Source organism: Heliangelus exortis, chromosome 1, assembly GCF_036169615.1.
Source record: "Heliangelus exortis chromosome 1, bHelExo1.hap1, whole genome shotgun sequence".
NCBI lineage: Eukaryota > Metazoa > Chordata > Aves > Apodiformes > Trochilidae > Heliangelus > Heliangelus exortis.
Genome location: NC_092422.1, coordinates 150,657,584 through 150,677,619, shown reverse-complemented (window position 1 = coordinate 150,677,619; position 20,036 = coordinate 150,657,584).

Below are 20,036 nucleotides of genomic sequence, written 5' to 3'. Positions count from 1 at the left end.
ACCTGTGGTTTTCCAGATCCTCCTCTGGACCATCTTGAGGATAAGTATGTTTAGCTTTTTTCCAGTTATGAAGAACCTGTCCTAATCCCCATGACTTCTAAAGGTGATGGAGACCATCTGTGCTATGGCACTGATTTGCTTCCTTAGCATTCATGGAAGGGTTCTGGCTGGTTCTTGTATATCTCCAGCCATCTTAAGTATTCTGAGAATAGTACAAATAAGGCTGTTTGCTATGGTTGATTTTCAGAGGCTGATGTTGTAATTACTTTAGCCTTTTAGAACAGTAAGTACAAACTTCTTGGGCTGTGAAGAACACCTTCCAAGTGAAAAAAAATCAAAGCAGCCTTCAATTATGAATCAATTCAGCTAAAGCTTGTTCCTGGAAATTTGTACCACTGTCTCTTACAGTACAATAAGCTCATAGAGAGGTATTGAAGATGTGATGATAGTTAGAGAATAAGGGTGCTTATTATAATATTATGCATTGGACAGTCTTTGCCTTTTAGGACACACAAGAAAATTGGTGGACTTGAAAACAGAGAATAGCAAGAAAAGATAAGAGAAACTACTCATATAAGGCATATATGTTTGTGTTATTCAGAAAGATTACTAGATACAATTTCTTTGCAAGGGTAACAATTTCATATGATTATGTCTGCCCAAAGGGAATAGTGTCTCCTGCAACTTTTAAACAAATATTATTGCTCTTTGGAGATCTGAAAGTATGAACCATTTCAAAACAACATAAAGCTACATTTGTCTCTGGACTGAATCCACCAATGTCATCAGTATTAGATCATGGATTAATTTGGCTCATGGCATTATGCTTGGAGTAACTACAGTTGTTGGGTTTTGGTTTTTTGCCAAGATCAAACTATGAAAGAAATTAATAGCAGTGGTGGTAGAAGACAGTGACAGTGTTTTTACAAGACATGACAGGGGGATTCGCAGAAGTTTCCATTTTATTGAGATTTGGAGGAACAGAGATTACTGTCCAAGATGTGTAATGGTTATATAACTCCAAGGAACAGAAAATATATAGCAGTGGAGTAAGTCAAAAAGGTAGGAAGTACTGTCATTAATCTCAAGTAGAACTTTGCTCATTTGGCTTATACAAATATTTGGAAATTTGAAAGTGCAATGGAGATACTTGTTTGTTGTGTTTCTGTGAGACTTGCATGTTTAGTGCTGCACATCATTAAATGGTGCCATGCAAAATGCAGGCTAGGGTTCCAAAAAGTGTAATTACTGTTTCTTCTTTTTGTTTCTTGATGACACAGGAATATCTTGACAAGCTAGAAGAAAGTGTTAGTTCATCCTACAGTCATGTCCAAGCTAGTCTATACTAGTAACAAGTCATTTGCAATCACTACAGGATGCTAAAACCAAGAATCTTACTTGCATGTGGATGTTGCTGTGACTCAGGTTTTATGTAACAGTTAATGGGGCTGTGTGAATAGCTTTATATGAAAGAGCAGTTTAGATTTAGGCTGGAAGTGGATGGCTATCAGAATGAATAAAAACAGAAGCAGAAATAATCATTAGATACCCATCACTTGATTCTAGGTGAAACCATCATCTTTGCTTACAGTTACAGGCCCATCAGCTGGCTGAGCATGAACCAGGAAGACATAAAAAGTTCCCAAGATAGCTAGAACTCTTCAGACCCATAAAGAGCCTTTGAAGTTTAACAACAAAGTTTAACTCCAAAAGAATAAGTATAGAACCGTTAAGGAAAAATCATTAAGTAGTTAATCAATAAGGCCTTATCTGGAAAGTACTCTATCTCTATGAAAACTGAGTACTTGACTCTGAATGCCAGAGCTTATTGTAGGAATTCATTTTAGGAGTACTGGAACTAAGATACCCAGTTATCTGTCAGCTAGAATGTAATTTTCTAGTTGTTCTGCTTGTCAGTTTTCTCCCTCATGTTACACTTAATCCTTTATCTCAGGTTTTGTCCTCGTGTTTGCCCTGGCTTTGTGGAGGCAGTAAATCCAAAGGGAGCAGTGTTCAGGCATCTCAGAGGCATTCCATGAGATAGCTGGGACACTCTGCTTTTGCTAAAGTACAGAGGACCAGTGAGGGAATATTATCAAGTGCAGGCTTTTGGGAAGGAATTTTTTCTGGCAGACAAAAATAATTTTACAGAACTAGTAACACTCCCACAGCTTCTGTTAATCTCTTGAACATTGTGACCACCTAAGAGTGGATAGCTACAAACAGATTACAGACAAAACCCAGTATCACACTAGCATGTCTGGGGATTTCAGATGGTCTATTTACATGAATAGAAAACAACACTAAAAAAAATAATTTGAAAATGGTATTATAACCAAGATATGCATCTAGTATCTCACCTATTCAAGGAACTGAAAAAATAACCATATGTGAAGAAGGAAATGAGAGCAGGATTTGGAATCTGGTTATTTACAGAAATTATATGAGTAATTTAATTTATTGTGTTACATCATAGTGTATAAACCAAATGACAAAAAAAATCAATTAAAAATCTGCCCAGCATCTGGGAATGGGCTGTTGCTTCAATTGGCAAGAGCTACAGAGATTTACATTTGTGGATCATTAATCGGTTCTGTGCCAACTTGAAAGACCAAAACCTGTTCTCAGTTAGCTTGTCATCTTAAAAAAAAACCAAAAGTATCAAAAAGCCCTCTTGTTGACAGCATCCCTTGAGAGGCCAAAGACAGTTTAATCCCACAATCTGAACAACTTCCCTTCTTCTTGTGAGATTTAAATACGTTTGTGTAAAAGTATAAAATTATGTATTAGTATTCATTTAATTCTACTGGAAAAGGGATTTATTCTATGTATTCCATTAGACAGCTGTCAGATCATCTTATCTGTCAGATCATCAGCATTTATAGGCACTGCTGACTGTAGTGTGAATTGGTTACCATGAAGTGAAATACTTTGTTGTGAAAACTGAATTAACCCTTACTCTCCTGAAGGTGTTTGGGCTTCTGCACTGTGGCTCCCAGCCAGGCTCTCATACCTCCCTGCTTTTCTGTTACCTGTCTCTTCTGCCTCCTACCAGCTCCTCCATTAAAACCACAGCTAATTTGCTAGACAACCTTATCTTTATTTTCTTACAAACATTTTGGTACATAAATTTATGTGTTCCCTTCACCTGTTTTCCACTCCAGAACCCAATCACAATTCAGAAAACTCCGGGTCAAAGCTGCTTTTTGTGACTTTTTCTGCAAACTTTCAGTGCACTCTGCATGAGTCTCTTGGTCTCAGGAGTGCCAGCTGCTGGTTTGATTCCATTTGCAAAACTCAGTTTTGAAGTACTTTAAGGGATGTGTATTTGAGGAGAAATATGTTTACTGGATGTTTGTTCAGAGTTGTGTGAATGAGAAGATAAAAGCAAACCTACCATTTTCATATGCCCTTGATCTGACTGCAAGTATCATGAAAAAGATTGGTAGGAATAGGTTTCAGGAATAAAACCTATATTAATTACTTTGCTGAGAATTCCTTTATAGCACTAGGGGAAAGAAATGATATTATTTATCTCAGCAGATGCTACTGAAAAGTGCTCAAATTCCACGTCCAGATACCACAAAACTTGGCATTAAGTTACAATTTTTTTTACAAGTAGGGCCCTACACATATAATGCCTTAAATCAAAAGTCAGACTGGAAATAATAAACTTTCAAGTCTATATAAGGACTGTTTTGATAGAACAAGTTAAATGAATCTCATTTGCTTTTGAAATGTTTTCCAGAAAACTAAGTTTAGCCTTTAGAAAACATCTTCACTAGAAAATGTAGATAAAATATTTTTGCTTTGAGGTCTGGGTTCATTGAACTTTTCCCAAGTTCTAACACATGCATGAGCCAAAAAAACCAATGAAACAAGAGTTCACACAGCCTCCTGAGAACCAAATCATCTGACTCTGGCAGAGCACAATTGTTTTTAAACTCATTTTAGCTTCTTTTATGAAGATAATCTAAGCAGTACCAACTTGCTCGTTCCACAAGCATCGTTTTGGCTTCTCCCAGGATAAAATGATAACATAGGAATCAAAGACCTGCAACATCCCAGAGTCATGGCCTAGATTTTTTTAGTGTAGCAACAGATCTGCAGGAGAGTAAAGATTTGTTTTATAATATGGAGAAAGATGTTGAAAAATAACAGAAACCATAATCTCTTTTAAATACCCACAGTATTTTAGAGAAGCCTGCAATGCCCTGTCTCTAATGTAAATGTACAGTACTCCATTTAGCACACTTCTTCATTTTTAGTAATCAGCTGCTGCCTTTGAAAGGATAACAAACTCAGTTTTTATTCTCACGTGCAAAACCACACATACAATGTAATGTATTGTGACTGATTTACTTTCTTTAGAGAAGCTAAAAAAGAGGAAATACACAAGAGCACCCTTGTTTGAATAAAAACTGGGCTGTCTGTACAGAATAACAATCATATGCTGAAGCTAGAGCAGATGTATGGGTGTGAATCACATAAGGGTAGGTTGGGGAGTTATAGTCAGCTAAACAGACCTATGAATCAATCATCAATGGAAAATTTCCTGTGATCAAACAGCAGATTTTTCTAACTATTATGGGACAAGACAGGAAAAGTAATTTTCAGCCCATCTTTTGCTGGAAGTTAAGAGTGGAAATTTCCAAAGTGTAGGACATGCCTTTTGTGGTAGAGAAAAGCAAAATGAAATGAGAGCTGGCACTGCCATTGGCAGCCGCCATTAAGACTGCTGAGGAAAAGTTTGCAGAGCCCTTATTTACTACTCTGCAAGGATCAAAAACTGTAGTTAAGACTAGAGATGTGAAAGCTATTGTTTTTTCTTGCCATACACTCTGACCTAGGTCAGATTTGGACTGATTTGCACCACCACTGGTTATCCAACTCTTACTGTATGCAGTGGAAGGAGTCAATTAAAGTCACCTTTGAAGGATGAGCTTCTATGTTAAAAATCATGCCATATAGTGGTATGTTTTCCTTGGCATTTGTGATCTTCCTATGATATTTTCAAATACAGATTAGTCTTAAAGCAACATTTAACAGAAATGTAATTTGTCTACTTCTGCATTGGCATACAAAAGATTTAATTCAAAGGGTCATTCAATGTCTTCCCCAGTAGTGTGTTTATTACCTATATCCTGTCTTACTTATAAACAGCTTTACCTAGCTGTCAAAATAGGCACATTCCCAAAGAGAAATAACCAAGAAAGGTCATAATGCAATTTTTTGTCTTCTGTCACATCCTTTCTTCTGTCCCATTTGTTTTGCATTTCACGTGATGTCACATATCTTGCATTAAAATGTTGGAAATGAACAAAGGCATCTGTAACTGAGGGTTTCTAAAGCATCCTCCAAAATCTTTCCACCAGAAACATCTTACATTAACTTGAAGTAGTTAACAAAGAGGTCTGTTAAATTCATCCATGCTGTCAGCCTAAGGTACACCATGGCCAAGGGGTATCATGAGCAACAGGCAATTAGTAGTGCTTACACAACAATACTCTGACACAAAAATACTCTTTGACGTGCTGGGTGACGTTTATTTAGTGAGTCAGCAAGGTTTTTTTTCCCACCTGCATAAGATGCCTGCTGATTAAGAAAAATAATTTTAGCTATGTGCTTTGTGGGCAGTCTCAGCTGAGGGTTTTCAGACAAAGGCAAAGGAACACAGGCAAGAATATTGCCAGGCCACTGTGGGGAAAGCAGAATCTTGCAGTTATTGCTTTTAGTGCTCTTATACCTTCTCTGGGTGGAGAGCTGTTAGTAATGTTTGTTATTCCATCTCAACTGTATTCATCGACCAAATGGAGAGAACATTTGCATGTTATTGTGTTGAATTGTATTGTATTGTCATCGTATTTAAAAGACATTAATTATATTATTTTAGTTATATTATAATCACTTCAGAATCGAAAGAAATTTTTCCACTATTATCCCCTTTACAGAAATTTCATGTGCATTAGCTGCTTCCCATAAAATGAGTAGTTGGTCCCAGAAGTTAAGTGTTTTGTAGCAGCTGCATTAAAATAATTAAAAATAATTTTAAAATATATGATATCCCTTTTTAAAGAACTTAAGAAAAAAAATATGAGTATTTTCCAGTAATCTTGGATATGATTATTGAACCAGTGACCAAAAAAAATCAAGTCTTCCTATTTCTAGTGATAGCTGAACTGTGTCCAGGCCTATTTCTGGTCAAGCCAGTGGGCATGTGGTTTTAGTACGTTGTACAACGATTTTAGTGCAAGTGAGTTGGGCATTTAATTCTTTTTCCACAATCTTTATTAGGTAGACTTAGACAGTGTGTAAAACATAGTCAACTGAAGAAAAAATGGTGTATTAAAAGCAGAAGTCTTTAGAGAAAACTTTAAAGCAGGAAAATTAAAAGCAGGAAACCTACAAATTTATCATTTTGCTTAAAGATGTGAGAAAATTGCCTGCCTAAATATGCCTGAAGTTTGGTTTGAGTTTTTTGGGGTTTTTTTTGTGACTGCTAGAAGCCCCCATCAGGATATATAACATCTCTCCTCTAGACTTTTTTTTTACAGAAAGTAGAAACCTTTTCTTCCAGAAGCCTGAGAAACTAATCTGGTAAATTTATATATACATAAATAATTTAAAAGCTGCACATTAATTATGTCAGGGAAAAGATGTAGAGTAGTTGAATTGATAGTTGATAGACATTGCATAAAGACAACTGAAGAAGTTTAAGTGGTTTTATACAACCATGGAGTGCATTTCATGGGTTCATGGAAAGCAGATCCTGCTTGGCAAACCTGATCTTGTTCTATGACAAGGTGACCTCTGTAGTGGATGAGAGAAATTGATGTAATCTACCTGGATTTCCATAAAGGCTTTGACACTGTCCATCATCCTAATGGGGGACATGTTATCATTATCCTACTAACATCCTAATCATAGAATCATAGAATCATAGAATTAGCCAGGTTGGAAGGGACCTCAGAGATCATCAAGTCCAACCCTTGACCCACCGGTGCGGTTGCTAGACCATGGCACTGAGTGCCACATCCAGTCTCTTTTTAAATGTCTCCAGGGACGGAGAATCTACCACCTCAGCAGGCAGTCCATTCCAATGTCTGATCACCCTCTCCGTAAAGAAATTCTTTCTAATATCTAACCTAAATCTCCCCTGGCACAACTTGAGGCCGTGCCCTCTTGTCTTGCTGAGGGTTGCCTGGGAAAAGAGACCAACCCCCACCTGGCTACACCCTCCTTTCAGGGAGTTGTAGAGAGTGATGAGGTCTCCTCTGAGCCTCCTCTTCTCCAGGCTGAACAACCCAGCTACCTCAGCCTCTCCTCATAGGATCTGTGCTGGAGTCCCTTCACCAGCCTGGTTGCCCTCCTTTGGACCTGCTCCAGGACCTCGATATCCTTCCTAAACTGAGGGGCCCAGAACTGGACACAGGACTCGAGGTGTGGCCAATGGAAGAGCTGCTGGGTTAAACACTGGCTGGATGGCCAGGCCCAGAGAGCTGTGGTCAATGGAGTTAAATCCAGACGGTGTTCCGTCACGAGTGGTGTCCCCCAGGGTTCAGTGCTGGGGCTACTCCTGTTTAACATCTTTATTAATGATCTTGATGAAAGGATTGAATGCAACCTCAATAAGTTTGCAGATGAGACCAAGTTGGGGTGGGAGTTCCTGCATTTTGGTCACAACAACCCCAGACAATGCTCCAAGCTTCTAGAAGAGTGGCTGGACAGGTGCCTGGAAGAAAAGGACCTTGATGCACTGATTGACAGTCGGCTGAATATGAGCCAGCAATGTGGCCAGGTGGCCAAAAAGGCCAATGGCATTCTGGCTTGTGTCAAAACCTGTGTGACCAGCAGGACTAGGGAAGTGATCCTGCCCCTGTACTCGGCACTGGTGAGGCCCCACCTCGAGTACTGTGTTCAGTTTTGGGCAATTCAATACAAAAAGGACATTGGAGCAAGTCTGAAGAAGGGCAACAAAGCTGGTGAAGGGTTTGGAAAACATCCCTTATGAGGAGTGACTGAGGGTGTTGGGGCTGTTTAGTCTGGGGCAATGGAGGCTGAAGGGAGACCTTAGCACTCTTTACAAACACCTGAAAGGAGGTTGTAGTGAGAGTGGGTTTGGTCTCTTCTCACTGGCGACAGGACAAGGGGAAATGGCCTCAAATTGCACCAGGGGAGATTTAGGTTGGATATCAGGAGAAACTTCTTTACAGAAAGGGTTGTTAAGCACTGGAACAAACTCCCCATGGAGGTGGTAAAGTCACCATCCCTGAATGTGTTTAAAAATCACCTGGATGTGGTACTTGGGGACATGGTTCAGTGGTGGGTCATCAGCAATAGGGTAATAGGGTTAGGGCAAGGCTGGACTTGATGATCTTGAAGGTCTTTTCCAGCCTGAGCAATTCTACAATTCTATGATTTTCACTTTGTGTCCAGCATTTCTGCTTTTGTTGGAAGGAAAGGAAGACACCCAGTATCTTTATTCAAATAACATTATTTGCAAACCTAGGTCACCTAGTGCCACTTCTCATTTAAGAAGATTTCTTAGCTTTTTATCCTGTTGTTATAACCCTGTAATCCAACACATCAGTGCTATCTGGGATGGGTATCGTATTTTACAGGAGATATCAGCCTAGTAGGAGTGGCACCCTAGTAGGGACAGGGGATTCTCACCTCTCTGACTTAGTTTTTTACACACATGAAGCTCTCACGTTTGAGTCCAAAACATGACAACCTGCAAAATTAGCCTGACATGTCTTCTGACTACTAAAGCAGCATGTATTTATTACTGGAAATAATGAGCTTCCGCAATATAAGACCACCATGAATTTAGTTAAATCAGTAGGAGCAACAGGATAATGATGTATACTATTTATCATGCTATTTCACCCTCTCTATACAGACAAAAATCATTGTCAATTAATATTGAGGCTTGCAGATATTCCTGCTGCTGGATTAACTGGGTACCAGCAAGATACAGAGAGGGTAGAAATTATGCAAAGAAAGGGCAAGATTTTTTGTGGCTCTGGATGGAAACTATATGTGAATATTCAGTCTTTTGATGGTATTTTGATTCATGTCTGACTATCGATGCAGAAAACTCTTTTACATCATGAAGTGGAACAGGAAAAATATGTGAATTGGGCACTCAGTATTACACAGAAGTCAATAATTCCTTATCAGCAGTTTTATGAGATCAGTAAGAAGCAAGAAGTCCTTTTCTGCTAACCTGTCCTAGACAGAAATTCTGCTTTATTAGATATGGTACCAGTTGGGAAAATGGTGTGATATCAACCATCAGATATAATTCTTTGGATATATAATTTTCCACAGAACTCAGCATCAAAAATTCCACAGAACCTAATGCCTGAATGAGTAACCAGTTACTCAGATTAATGGTGTGCCATGCCAAAATAACAGTAGCAGCCTCCCAGAGCTGGCCTACGTAGCTAGAATATAATTTCTTCCTTCTCTCCAGATGTTAATGTAATCAGAAGCATCAGCCTGTTCATTAGCATGGCAAAAACTTATCCGTATGGTTGATCCTATTTCCCTGTCAGAAGAGATCCTGGCTGCAATAGCCCATCAGTTACAGAGGTTGGCCAAAGGTGAGGACAACATTAGGGCTTCTGCTGCTGAAGACTGCAACCATCTGATTTTCAGGGGAGATTAAAAGCTGCAGCTATTCTGCTCTGGTCTTTGTTAGCTTCAGGTCTACTCCAGCTGCCAATTTGAGGGTCCTATCCTAATCTTCAAAGCTATCACCAAGTTTTAATCTATTCTTATTGGCAGAGCCCCTGCACTACATCTACAAAGCTGCATCACTCTCAGAAAAGCAGCTCAGAGGGTTCAGGGCAAAGTACACTGTAGCTGAAGACAGATATTTTTTGGCAGGGGTCTTCACTACTGAATGATTTCCTCAAGGAGATCACATAGTCAGCAGTCCTGAACCATAAACCACTCCTCATATCTTTTCCAAGGTTATCTCATTCTTATAGTACAAAACCTTTTCTTTTGTATTAGAAATTGAGAACGGTAAGCTTAGATTACTTAGATTTACAGTCTAGAATGAACAAACCCACTATCATAAATTAAATGTGTTGTTCATTTTCAGAGCCTTATGACATTCTGAGCTCCAACTTTGAAGTTTGCCAATTGGAAAAAGATGCTGTTAATCCCCAGATTTGAGTAATTTTAGATACACCTCCAGACCTTTCTTGTGGAAGACTTTTTCCCACTAGAACTAAATTGATTCGAATTATAAAGTAGATCTTTCATAACAGAGAAGGATTTATGTTGCATATTAAACTCACTTCAGAAATAACCCCTTCTGCCTTTCCACATATCCTGATGGAGATAATCCCCTGCAGCTGGTGATTCATGCTGAGATTGCTCAAGCAACTGTTTTATGCAAGATTACAATTGCAATAGAGTGCCTATCATTGTGTGAAGGGACTCTTGCAGAAAAGCAGATTTATGTGTCCTTTCTAAGCAATCAGCTGTGTTCCAGGTGGTGAGGCAATGCTAGGAATCAGGTAGCAGCTTGTAGGTCACCTGATCTATACAACAATCTGCAATTTGCTCCATTTTACTAGTGAATAGGAAGAAAAAAAGAGGAAAGATTAAGCAAAAACAACAAATTGCACAGTTAATTTATTTTTCTTTTATTTTTCTGCCTTGTAGTAGGCCAACAAGAAGACTCTGCCTGTTGATATCTGTGTGACAGTTTAAGAGAGAAAGTAAAGACTGCTTTTTTTTCCCAATATTTTTTGCCTTCATACCTACCCTCCTATTTGGCTAGCAACACTACTCATTGTCTTAATTTTCAAACCTTCAGTATTTCATGTTCTTACTTGATCCTTCAGATCCTACAGGAGCTCAAACTGTGCTTTTATAAAGTCATTAGGTCTCATAGAGAAAAAAAATATTATATGAATCCAAGTGTACCTCAATGGTTCAAAATTCAAAGGAAACTACATATATCTTCATTTAATATTTCACGGCTGGACTGCATAATTTGCAATGTTTACAAATAGCAATTTTGTAGAGGATTCTGCTCTAGATACCAAATGCTTCTGGGATAACTTTTTATAACTTAAATATAAAACTGTCTACTTGCAGGGATTTCAAAGATTCCAGTTTTGTGATTCACTTGTGAAGGGAGTTATTTTGAATCTTTCCCATGATCTCAGTGTCATGGGATTTTTATTCTCTGGGAGCCATGATGACATGAATAACACTAACAATAACAAATGTGTTATCCACTTTGAATTTTTGATAAGGAAGAAACTCACAACTTCTGATAACTTTTAGTGGGCAGCATCTTTTGCTACCTGCTATAAATACAAACCCAGCTATCGTCAGTTGCGGAGGGCTGTGTAGAAGTCAGCAAAAATGGAGTTTATTATTGAGTTTTGTGTGCAATTAATCAAATGACATGTTCTCTCTGCTTCATATAGCATCTGTACAATGGGATTCTTTAGGTTTTCTTCTAAGATTCTGTCACCTTCACTCTCATAACACTTTGCAGAGGAAAATAACAAGAGTGAGAATGCATTTTGAGGGGCTATCAGAAAAGGAGCCTGATTTTGGAGCCTGTAGATGTATTAATTAATTAATTAATAACAAATAATGTATTCATAATCACAGGCTGCTCACAGAAGTGGAGTCTGCATCTCTGGAGGCTTTCAGAACCCCCCCTGGATGCCATTCTGTGCAACCTACTCTAGGTGAACCTGCTCTAGCTGGGGGGATCGGACTAGATGATGTCCAGAGGTCCCCTTCTAATCCCCTTCCAACTCCTAATATTCTGTGACCCTGTGATCCAAAATGAGGAAAATTTCAAGAGGTGGGAGGCTTATCTGGTGTGCAAATTCTCGATAATGGAAAACAGTTTTATAGCATAGTTGCTGGTAGTTTCTTAACAACTCAGTTCATGTAGAAAGAGAAATCCCCATCCCTTCAACAAATTTCCCTCACCTCAGGCAGACTTTTGCACCCATTTTGGTTTTATTTTGTGGTTGAGGACATCAGTTCCTTGGAGCATTCCATACTAAAGTGATATGGTAAAGTAAATAACATTTGAAAATAATCACAAGGGCAATACCAGTGTGCCTACAAATGTCTGTCCTTCTATACTGTTGTTTTGCTGTGCTGACCTAAATAAATGCTGGGCTCAGTGTGCTCCATCTGGCTGCTATAAATGATACTCTGGTGAAGGATATTGCATGGGCCACAATGTTGCAGAGTGCTGCAAGGTCACGTTGAATGTCCAGCTCCTTATTCTGCAACTAAAAATATTGCTCTTGTGTACAAACTTTTGTTTCAGTGTTATCTCTTTGGAATTTTATATCAATTGTTTCTGTCTGTTCCAGATAGATCAGACACTGTCTGCAAACCAACAGCTTGTGCTGCTTTTTGTTCTTACTGTATCCCATGAATTGCTGTCCTGGGCTGAAAGGGGAACAACTAGGAAAATGTGGTGACATATATTTATATTTGTGCTATGTTTTGGCAAATTATGAATAGAATTTAACCCCAAAATTTGTCATTGTAAGTACCTGAAATAGGGACATCAGAGCAGATACAGATTTTGCTTATGGTCTTTTAATTTCTTTTTATAGCAGAAGTAAGAATTTTAAGAATGCCTCATTTCAATCTATTTCCCATGACAGAATGGAACAGATAATTGCTGTCTCTTTCTTTAAGTTCTGAATTTAGTTAAATGATATTTGTAAGGCACTGTAAATGATTATATGAGAACAAAATAAGATTAGTTCTATTTATTTTTTTTTAATCCACACTTGCTGCAAATCAGTCTGGTTTTTGTCTAGCCAAGCAAACACAGCCATACCTTACCCATACATGCTATTTTTTAATTTGTTTTGAAACATTTTTTCTTGTTCCAAGATGCGTCCAAATCAAGTTCTAGTACTCTTGATAGGATCCTTGTTTTTCCAGAAACTTTTAGACTTTGAAGAATTCAATTTAAATAATATAGCCTGAAGTATCCCTACACTGTATTTACAATTTTATTTTGGATACTGTTCTGGTTCACACTCAGCATCATCCAGGATAATAAATACTGTTGCAAAAATGTGTAGAAATTCTGATATTGATAAGGATGTATGTTCACACATTTATTTCAAGAGAGTTCTGTTGTAAATCCTTGCAAATGAAGAGGAAATCAGGAGCTTTCTTCTAACATTATTTTATTTTCAAGCCCACAGAAATTGGATGCAAAACTGATGTAGTCTCTCAGGCATCTGTTGCTTTGTTGCCAATGCCAGCAGGCTAACTTTGTATTTTTCACATGGCTGTTATGAGCTTCAGCTATTTCTCTGCTGTATTAAAAACAAACAGGATCTTCTCAAGTGTCTTTGGTTTATTCCTCTGCCTCCTATTTAATTCTTACAACTGATTAAGTCCTAGGAGAATGCCCCAACCCCCTCATCCTATCCCATCCTTAAGTTGCCTGCTCTCTAGCTGCCTCACTGTGGTACTGAACAGGAGCTGAAGGTCTGGCTGGGAAGACAGGGGTTAGGCTGAGCTCGCGTGAAACCGGTGATAAGGAGGAATCACAAAGTGGCAAAGAACTAAGATCTGATCTGGTTTCTGATCTCCTTGTTTGAAGAAGCCCAGAAGGCATCTGAAGAGGCTGGAAGAGAAATCTTCCTGTCCAGGAGCTTAGGCAAACTCCCATGCCTCACCATAGTGGCCATACAAGTGACTATACAGTATCTGTACAGTATTGGAAGTGAAGAAGGTAGCTGTAAAATATAAAAAGCAGCTGAGCTTCTATACAGAAGATCATCCTCTGGACTACTCAATGTCTTCTATGTTCTATGTTCTTCTATGTCTTCTATGTTCTTCCATGCTGCACTGTCCCGTGTGTTTAATGCCCTAGCTAGTATTTCAGTTTAGAAGCTCAATGCTTTCTTGCTTTATAACTCTGTAAGCTAAATAAATTCATTTTGGTTTTATATCTCTAACTTAATGACAAATTTCCTATTGTAATAAGTGCAGCTGTGACGACGGGGGCCTGGAATCTGCAGGATGCTAGAGCAGCCCTGGGGAAAACAAAGTGTTGGCTGTTAGGAGAAAGAAGAAGGTGTCTGTGGATCTTTATATGAATCCAGAAGATGATTCAGTGGTAGAAAAGGCAGTTCTAAATTACTCCCTGTCATGACCTATAAAAACATACCTGACAGCCAGCTTTTTCTGTATCTAAGTATAAACACAGGGTTCAAAAAAAAGCCCCAAACCCAAGCATGAGCCCCAGTGAGGTGAAATAAAGCATACTGAAATTTAGGCCAGTTTATGAGAAATCAAGTGTGATTTCTTTGGCATATTCCCACAAGTTAATGCAAACAGTAATGATCGAGGTAGTTTATTACTCTCCTCCTGGGACCCTGGGACTCCTCCAGGAGCACCTCATTTGATTGCTACATGGTCAAAGTTGCCTACATATGAGAAATAATTTAAAATGCAGGTCATTGAAAAATAACATTCCTATAGTATAAATAATAAATTATCTGAAGAGAAAGGTTTACTGCAATAACTTTAAAGATTTCATATCCTTAAACATCCTAAGGATAGAAATTGATGACTAGAGTAAGGCTAAGTCAATATAAAATTGTAAACTCAGTGAAAATATCAATAAGTATGAAAAATATAGCAACTAACTTCATGGCAAATGATGATGGAGGACTGAGCTATTTAACTCTGGAGTATTGTGAGAGCCACAGTCAAAAAATTCCATCTTGCCACAAACTGATGGAGTTTTGCCTCACTTTATTCCAACCCTTAGCCTATAAACTCTTGTTGGTTGGAAATTAATTCTTCCTAATATAAAAAAATAAAACTTTATGAAAATGCATTGAGAAATAGAAAGCCTTTCTTTTGATAAACAGGCCTACACCTAAAGTGACCTTCATTCTGTTACAGCTGTTACTAAAAAGAATTAATATATTTTCACTGGGATAAACATGTTTTGAACAATGCTCTTTTCTTATGTTGCACAGCAAAACCCTTTTATCCATACCTGGTGAATCAAGTTCACTCTAAACTATGCAATTCATTCTTTCATATTCCATAAAAAGGAAGAAACACTACCATGCCTCCACACAGCAGTCGTGAGATACAGCTATGCAACCTGGCAGCACACTCTTAACATATCAACATAAACTTTTTGTCTCAAACAGGGAGGTACAGTAAGCAGATTTTACAGCCAGAAAAGTTCAGAAATTGGGTGCTTCGAAAAAGAAGAGAGATTTCAAGCCTCAGGTTTTTATTTTTGAACTGCAAAAGAAGGTTTGGGTCATACAGCTGTTGGGATATGAGGAGAGAGAAGTCTGGTGGGAACGCTCAGGGAGAGGGCTTCTCAGATCAGTGTTAGTGCTCTTAAGCAGATTATGGTTGAGGGAGAGAAAGATTGGATGTAAGAAATGAGTTCACAGTATTTGCATTTTACAACAATATGTTAACTATGTCTTGGATGTGTAGTTTAAGTAAAGGAGATAGAAGAGCTGGAGGGGTTACAGTTAGAAGGATGCTGTTGTCAGTGAAACCCTAGTTTGAAGCCCAGCTTAGGTTCATATGAGTCCTTTTAGCTCCTAAAGACTTCTGTAAACTTTTTTCTTATACTACTATGGTAATTTTTCTCTTACTGGCTCCCCGATTTTGCAGGCTGATGTTATTATTCTTATTATTTTGTGGAACAGAAATGCTTGAAAGCACTCAAACCAGGGTTACACAGATAGATTGAAGAAATGGACACACATTAACCCCAACCCAGGTTCCTTAAAATCAAATGCAAAATCCAAAACAACAGCTGAATTTAATGTAAAAATGCTTGAAAAATATGACCAACCATGAAATAGTTCTAGGGTTACAGAGGTAGGGATGAAGCCTGGGACTGCTTTGGTTAGGGAGCAGGTTTGCCATAAAGGACAAAGCTTTGCTTGGTAGGCAGCCAGGTTTGAGCAGGCATCAGCAGTGTGCTCTAGAAAACTGGAGGCTGAGCACATACTAGGTAGTAGAAACAAGGTACCTGGAGATGATGAGAAGTGATTCTGTTTCTCAAATAGTGCTGGTGAAGTCACATCTAGATCATCACACCCTGTTTTGGGCCCCAGAATATGAAAGCAATATAGACAAGCTGAAGTGACTGCAGTGAAGGATCAGTAAAATGATTTATTTGGGTGACATGATGCACAAAGAGGGTCTGAGAAAGATGGATTTCTTCAGCCTTAAGATGAGAAAGCTCAGGGAAGTTCGTGTTGCTCTCTGTAACTACCTAACAAAAAGCATGCTGAGGAGACAGGGTCAGAAGTGCCTCAGAGGTGTCCAAGTGAAGAATGAGGAGCAACAGGCACAGGTTGGAACATGGGAGATTCCAAGTAGATGAAAGGAAACAAAAAAATCACAGATAGGTCATGGAATCTCCATTTCTTGTAGATGTTAAAACCTCAACTGTAGGAGTATCTGAGCTAACTCAGAATTTAGCCTTGATTTGAGCAGGAGATTGTATTAAATGGTCTCTAGAGTTGCCTTCCAAACTGAATTATTATCCAAATCTATAATTTTCTGGTTCTCATTTACGTTAAAAATCTTTTACCCCAGCGTTTGCAGTTTCACAGTGCTTTCAAGTAAGTGAAAATAAATGAATAAAATATCCATATAAATGAAGTTATAAGTAAATGAAATTGTGAAACTACACTGATGTAGCAGAACAAACAAGAATCAGGTCCACCAAATCTTTGATTCGGCCATGAGTGACCATCAGTTAGAGTCACTGCATTATTCAGGCTGCTGTGTGGAGAAAACAGCCCACAGTATGAACTGGAAGTTTGTATCTGAACCAGGGAAATTCATTCAGCCCACATCCTGGAGTATATGCCAGTGTTGGTCACATCAGTGTCTAAAAGGACTTAACCCCAGATTGAGAAGATGCACTCAAACCCACAAAATTTCCTTTGAAACCTTCAGCTTTCTTGGCCAGTAACTCCTCAAAGAAACTGCATGGGGAGTTACAGGAAAACTCCCATGTCCCCTTTTGGACATCCTTACTTATTGTGTGTGTTCAATTGCCAGTGACTGGGGAAGGCTGTTAGGGCTGGGTAACATAACATGTCTGTCTGTCTCTCCAGGAAAGAAAGAAGCTGTCAAACTCCCTCCCTGCTCTCATTGGGAGTAGCACATTGAGTGAAGCACACAAGAATTTTTCATTTATCACTAAGCTTTTGGATTCCTTCAAAACTACTCTAGCATCTACCTTGTAAATGAGGGAAGTTAATTGAAATTGCTCTCAGCACACAGAGCCTGACACTGGGCTGTATTGTCTCTCCGTGCTATAGTGGTTTGGATTGGGGCTGCTGTCAGATGTTATTTATGTTATGTTCAACTCAGCACTGAAAAACGGTCTTAGCCATTTGCCCTGTTCTCACAGGCAGGGAAGCTCAAGCTATTGTTCCTGAGTTGTTTTCAGTTGTTGCAGTCTTCATGCTGATAATTTAACAGCCTATAACTTGGATGATGATAACAAGAGTAACTCCTTGGAATAATACAGACGAAAGGCACATGAATGGATAAGTAATTTAAGTTTCATTGTACTGTGTGCATCCTGCATTATCTGTCTCAAAAATAATTTACTCTGTAAAGTTCAGTTGTAATTTTGCAGTATGTATGGTCTGGTCCAATGTTCCAGAAATTGAAAACATCCTTTTGGCTTCAGCAGACTTTGGATTCAGCTTCATCACAATTCTTACCTTGAGATCTCAGAGTGTGTTTTAATTATACCTTTATACCTGAATAAATCTTCACTGTGTCTCATTCTCCTTCACATAACTATTCACTTTCTCCAGAGGACAGGGTAGAATTTGCAGGCAGAGAATAAGAGAGAGCTACAAAGCTGTCTGCAGTGCCTCACTAAGGGAGAGCAGCCTCATGCAGGAGAGCCTGCCCACTCACACATCCTTGTGATGGACTTCTGCTTTCTCTTAGGACTATAAAAGTCTGTGTTGATTTAAAAAGAAATCTGAGATATGTTTATTCTGTCTTATTCCATTTGGCTATGGCATACATATGCATCGTAAAAAGACAGCTTCTTTTATTATCTTTTTGATATGCAGATACATTACCATTTTAAAGTGTCATGAAGCCTTCTGAACATTAGGACCAGTGGTAGCACTGTTTATTGCCATTTCCTACAGTTTGTAAAATGTATGAATATGATTAAAAAGCAGGGAGCAAAATAATGTGTACAGCTCTTACCAAAACAAATTAGTATAATTTTTACTTCGCCATAAAGACAAAGAGCAAAGGATCATAAGTTTAAAGAAATAGGAGCAGTAAGTATCTTTATTTTCAAAATAAATTTCAGCTCTTTAGGTGGAGCCCATCAGCTGTCTAATCTATTTTGGCTTGGCTTTTGTTTTCACACCTAAAGAAGAAGGGATGTTCTAGACATCCAAGGTTCACTTTCTTCACCTGCATAAAACAAAACAAAAAAAAACCCAAAAAACCCAAACCAAAACAAAAAAATCCCCCAAGTTTTAGATGCAGGGAAAAAACTGTCATAAATCTGCTACATTTTTTTTAGAACCCACAAATCCACTGATAACTTGTGGATTACAAATCCTTGAAATAGGTTTCTGTTAGACCAGGTAAGCTAGCAGTGCCTTGCTACCCACATTTCTGGTATGTATCACTGTCTTATGGTTGTGGATCTTAAAGTAGCTCTCACAGTCTCTCCAGGGAGTCTCCTAGGTTATCTTTTCAGTTATTTCCAGTAGCTGTTTTGTTGTTTTTTTTTTTTATTTTACTTTAGGATTAATTCAGTTCCTTCTCTTCCTATTTTTCTTACAGTACAGAAATATCCACACTCACAAATTTGTTCCCAATCCTTGGTTGTTCATTTATGGGTTAAGTCATCTGTGTCACATTATAAGAGTTTCAGTCCTCAGTTTTTCCTTTTGTCTCCATACAGCTGCACCAGCCACAAGCATCGCCTGATCAAGACCATTCAACCTCCCTTTTTTAAATTCAACAGCAGTCCGGGTGTCTCTGCCCTGTGGAGTGGTGAATTCTGCTGGCTGACACCACTTGAGAGGAAGAAGAAATTCTTCTCTTGGCCAAGTACTTGCTTATTCTTTTAACATAAGATCGTGTGAAGGGAAAGGACTGACAGTTTTATTTTTATTTTGCCTGTTTTGGTGGGATACAGAGTTCTTTCTCAGCCTGGAATCCTGGCTGTGCTAGGCACTGCACACACATATATATATGTGAGGACAAGTCCCAGCATTGAAAATCTCACCCTTTTAAAACCAAAGCCACAAAAGACATGGGAAAATGTTTCTGTAAACAAACAGGGTGATTATCATTGGATGTAAGCTCGATTTCTTCCTTCAGATCCCTGAAGGGGACCCCTGTGAAGGGTCATGAGGGAAGGCAGCTCAGGTTTATCCTGCTTCTAGTGGTGAGGGGGTATGGAGTCTGGGATGAACCACGATGCTAAACTGCCACATGGAAACCATTTTGCTCATGTGCCTGTCACCTGCAGCCTGTCATGATGGCTTTTCCTCACCCTGTAGCCCTTCCCCTTTCACTCCCTTGTGTCTCTTGTCATGGAGGCAGGTCATGGAGGCAGCTTCAATTAATGCAGCTGTAGATCTCCCACATCTCTCAGGGTCTAAGGCCTTTATGAACTTGGACATCATGTTGATCTTAAAACTATAAGGAAATGAAACTATCTCATGGGCACCTTCTTTAGGAAAGAAGAAGCTTCTTGACCTTAACTGCGTTTGTGACCATGCATGCAGCCTTTCAATCATGCCATAACCTTCTAAGTTGTAACTCACAGAACTTTACCCATGCCTGTGTGAAATCAAATGCAGAGACAACAGATGCAAAAAATCCTTGTGATTTGCTAGAAGAAGAAAGCTTCTTCCTCTGACATTTCTGGTAGAAAATATGAAATCTGCAGATCCTAAACCCAAATAAAAATGTCAGTATCTTTTTTATCAATACCTTGTGAT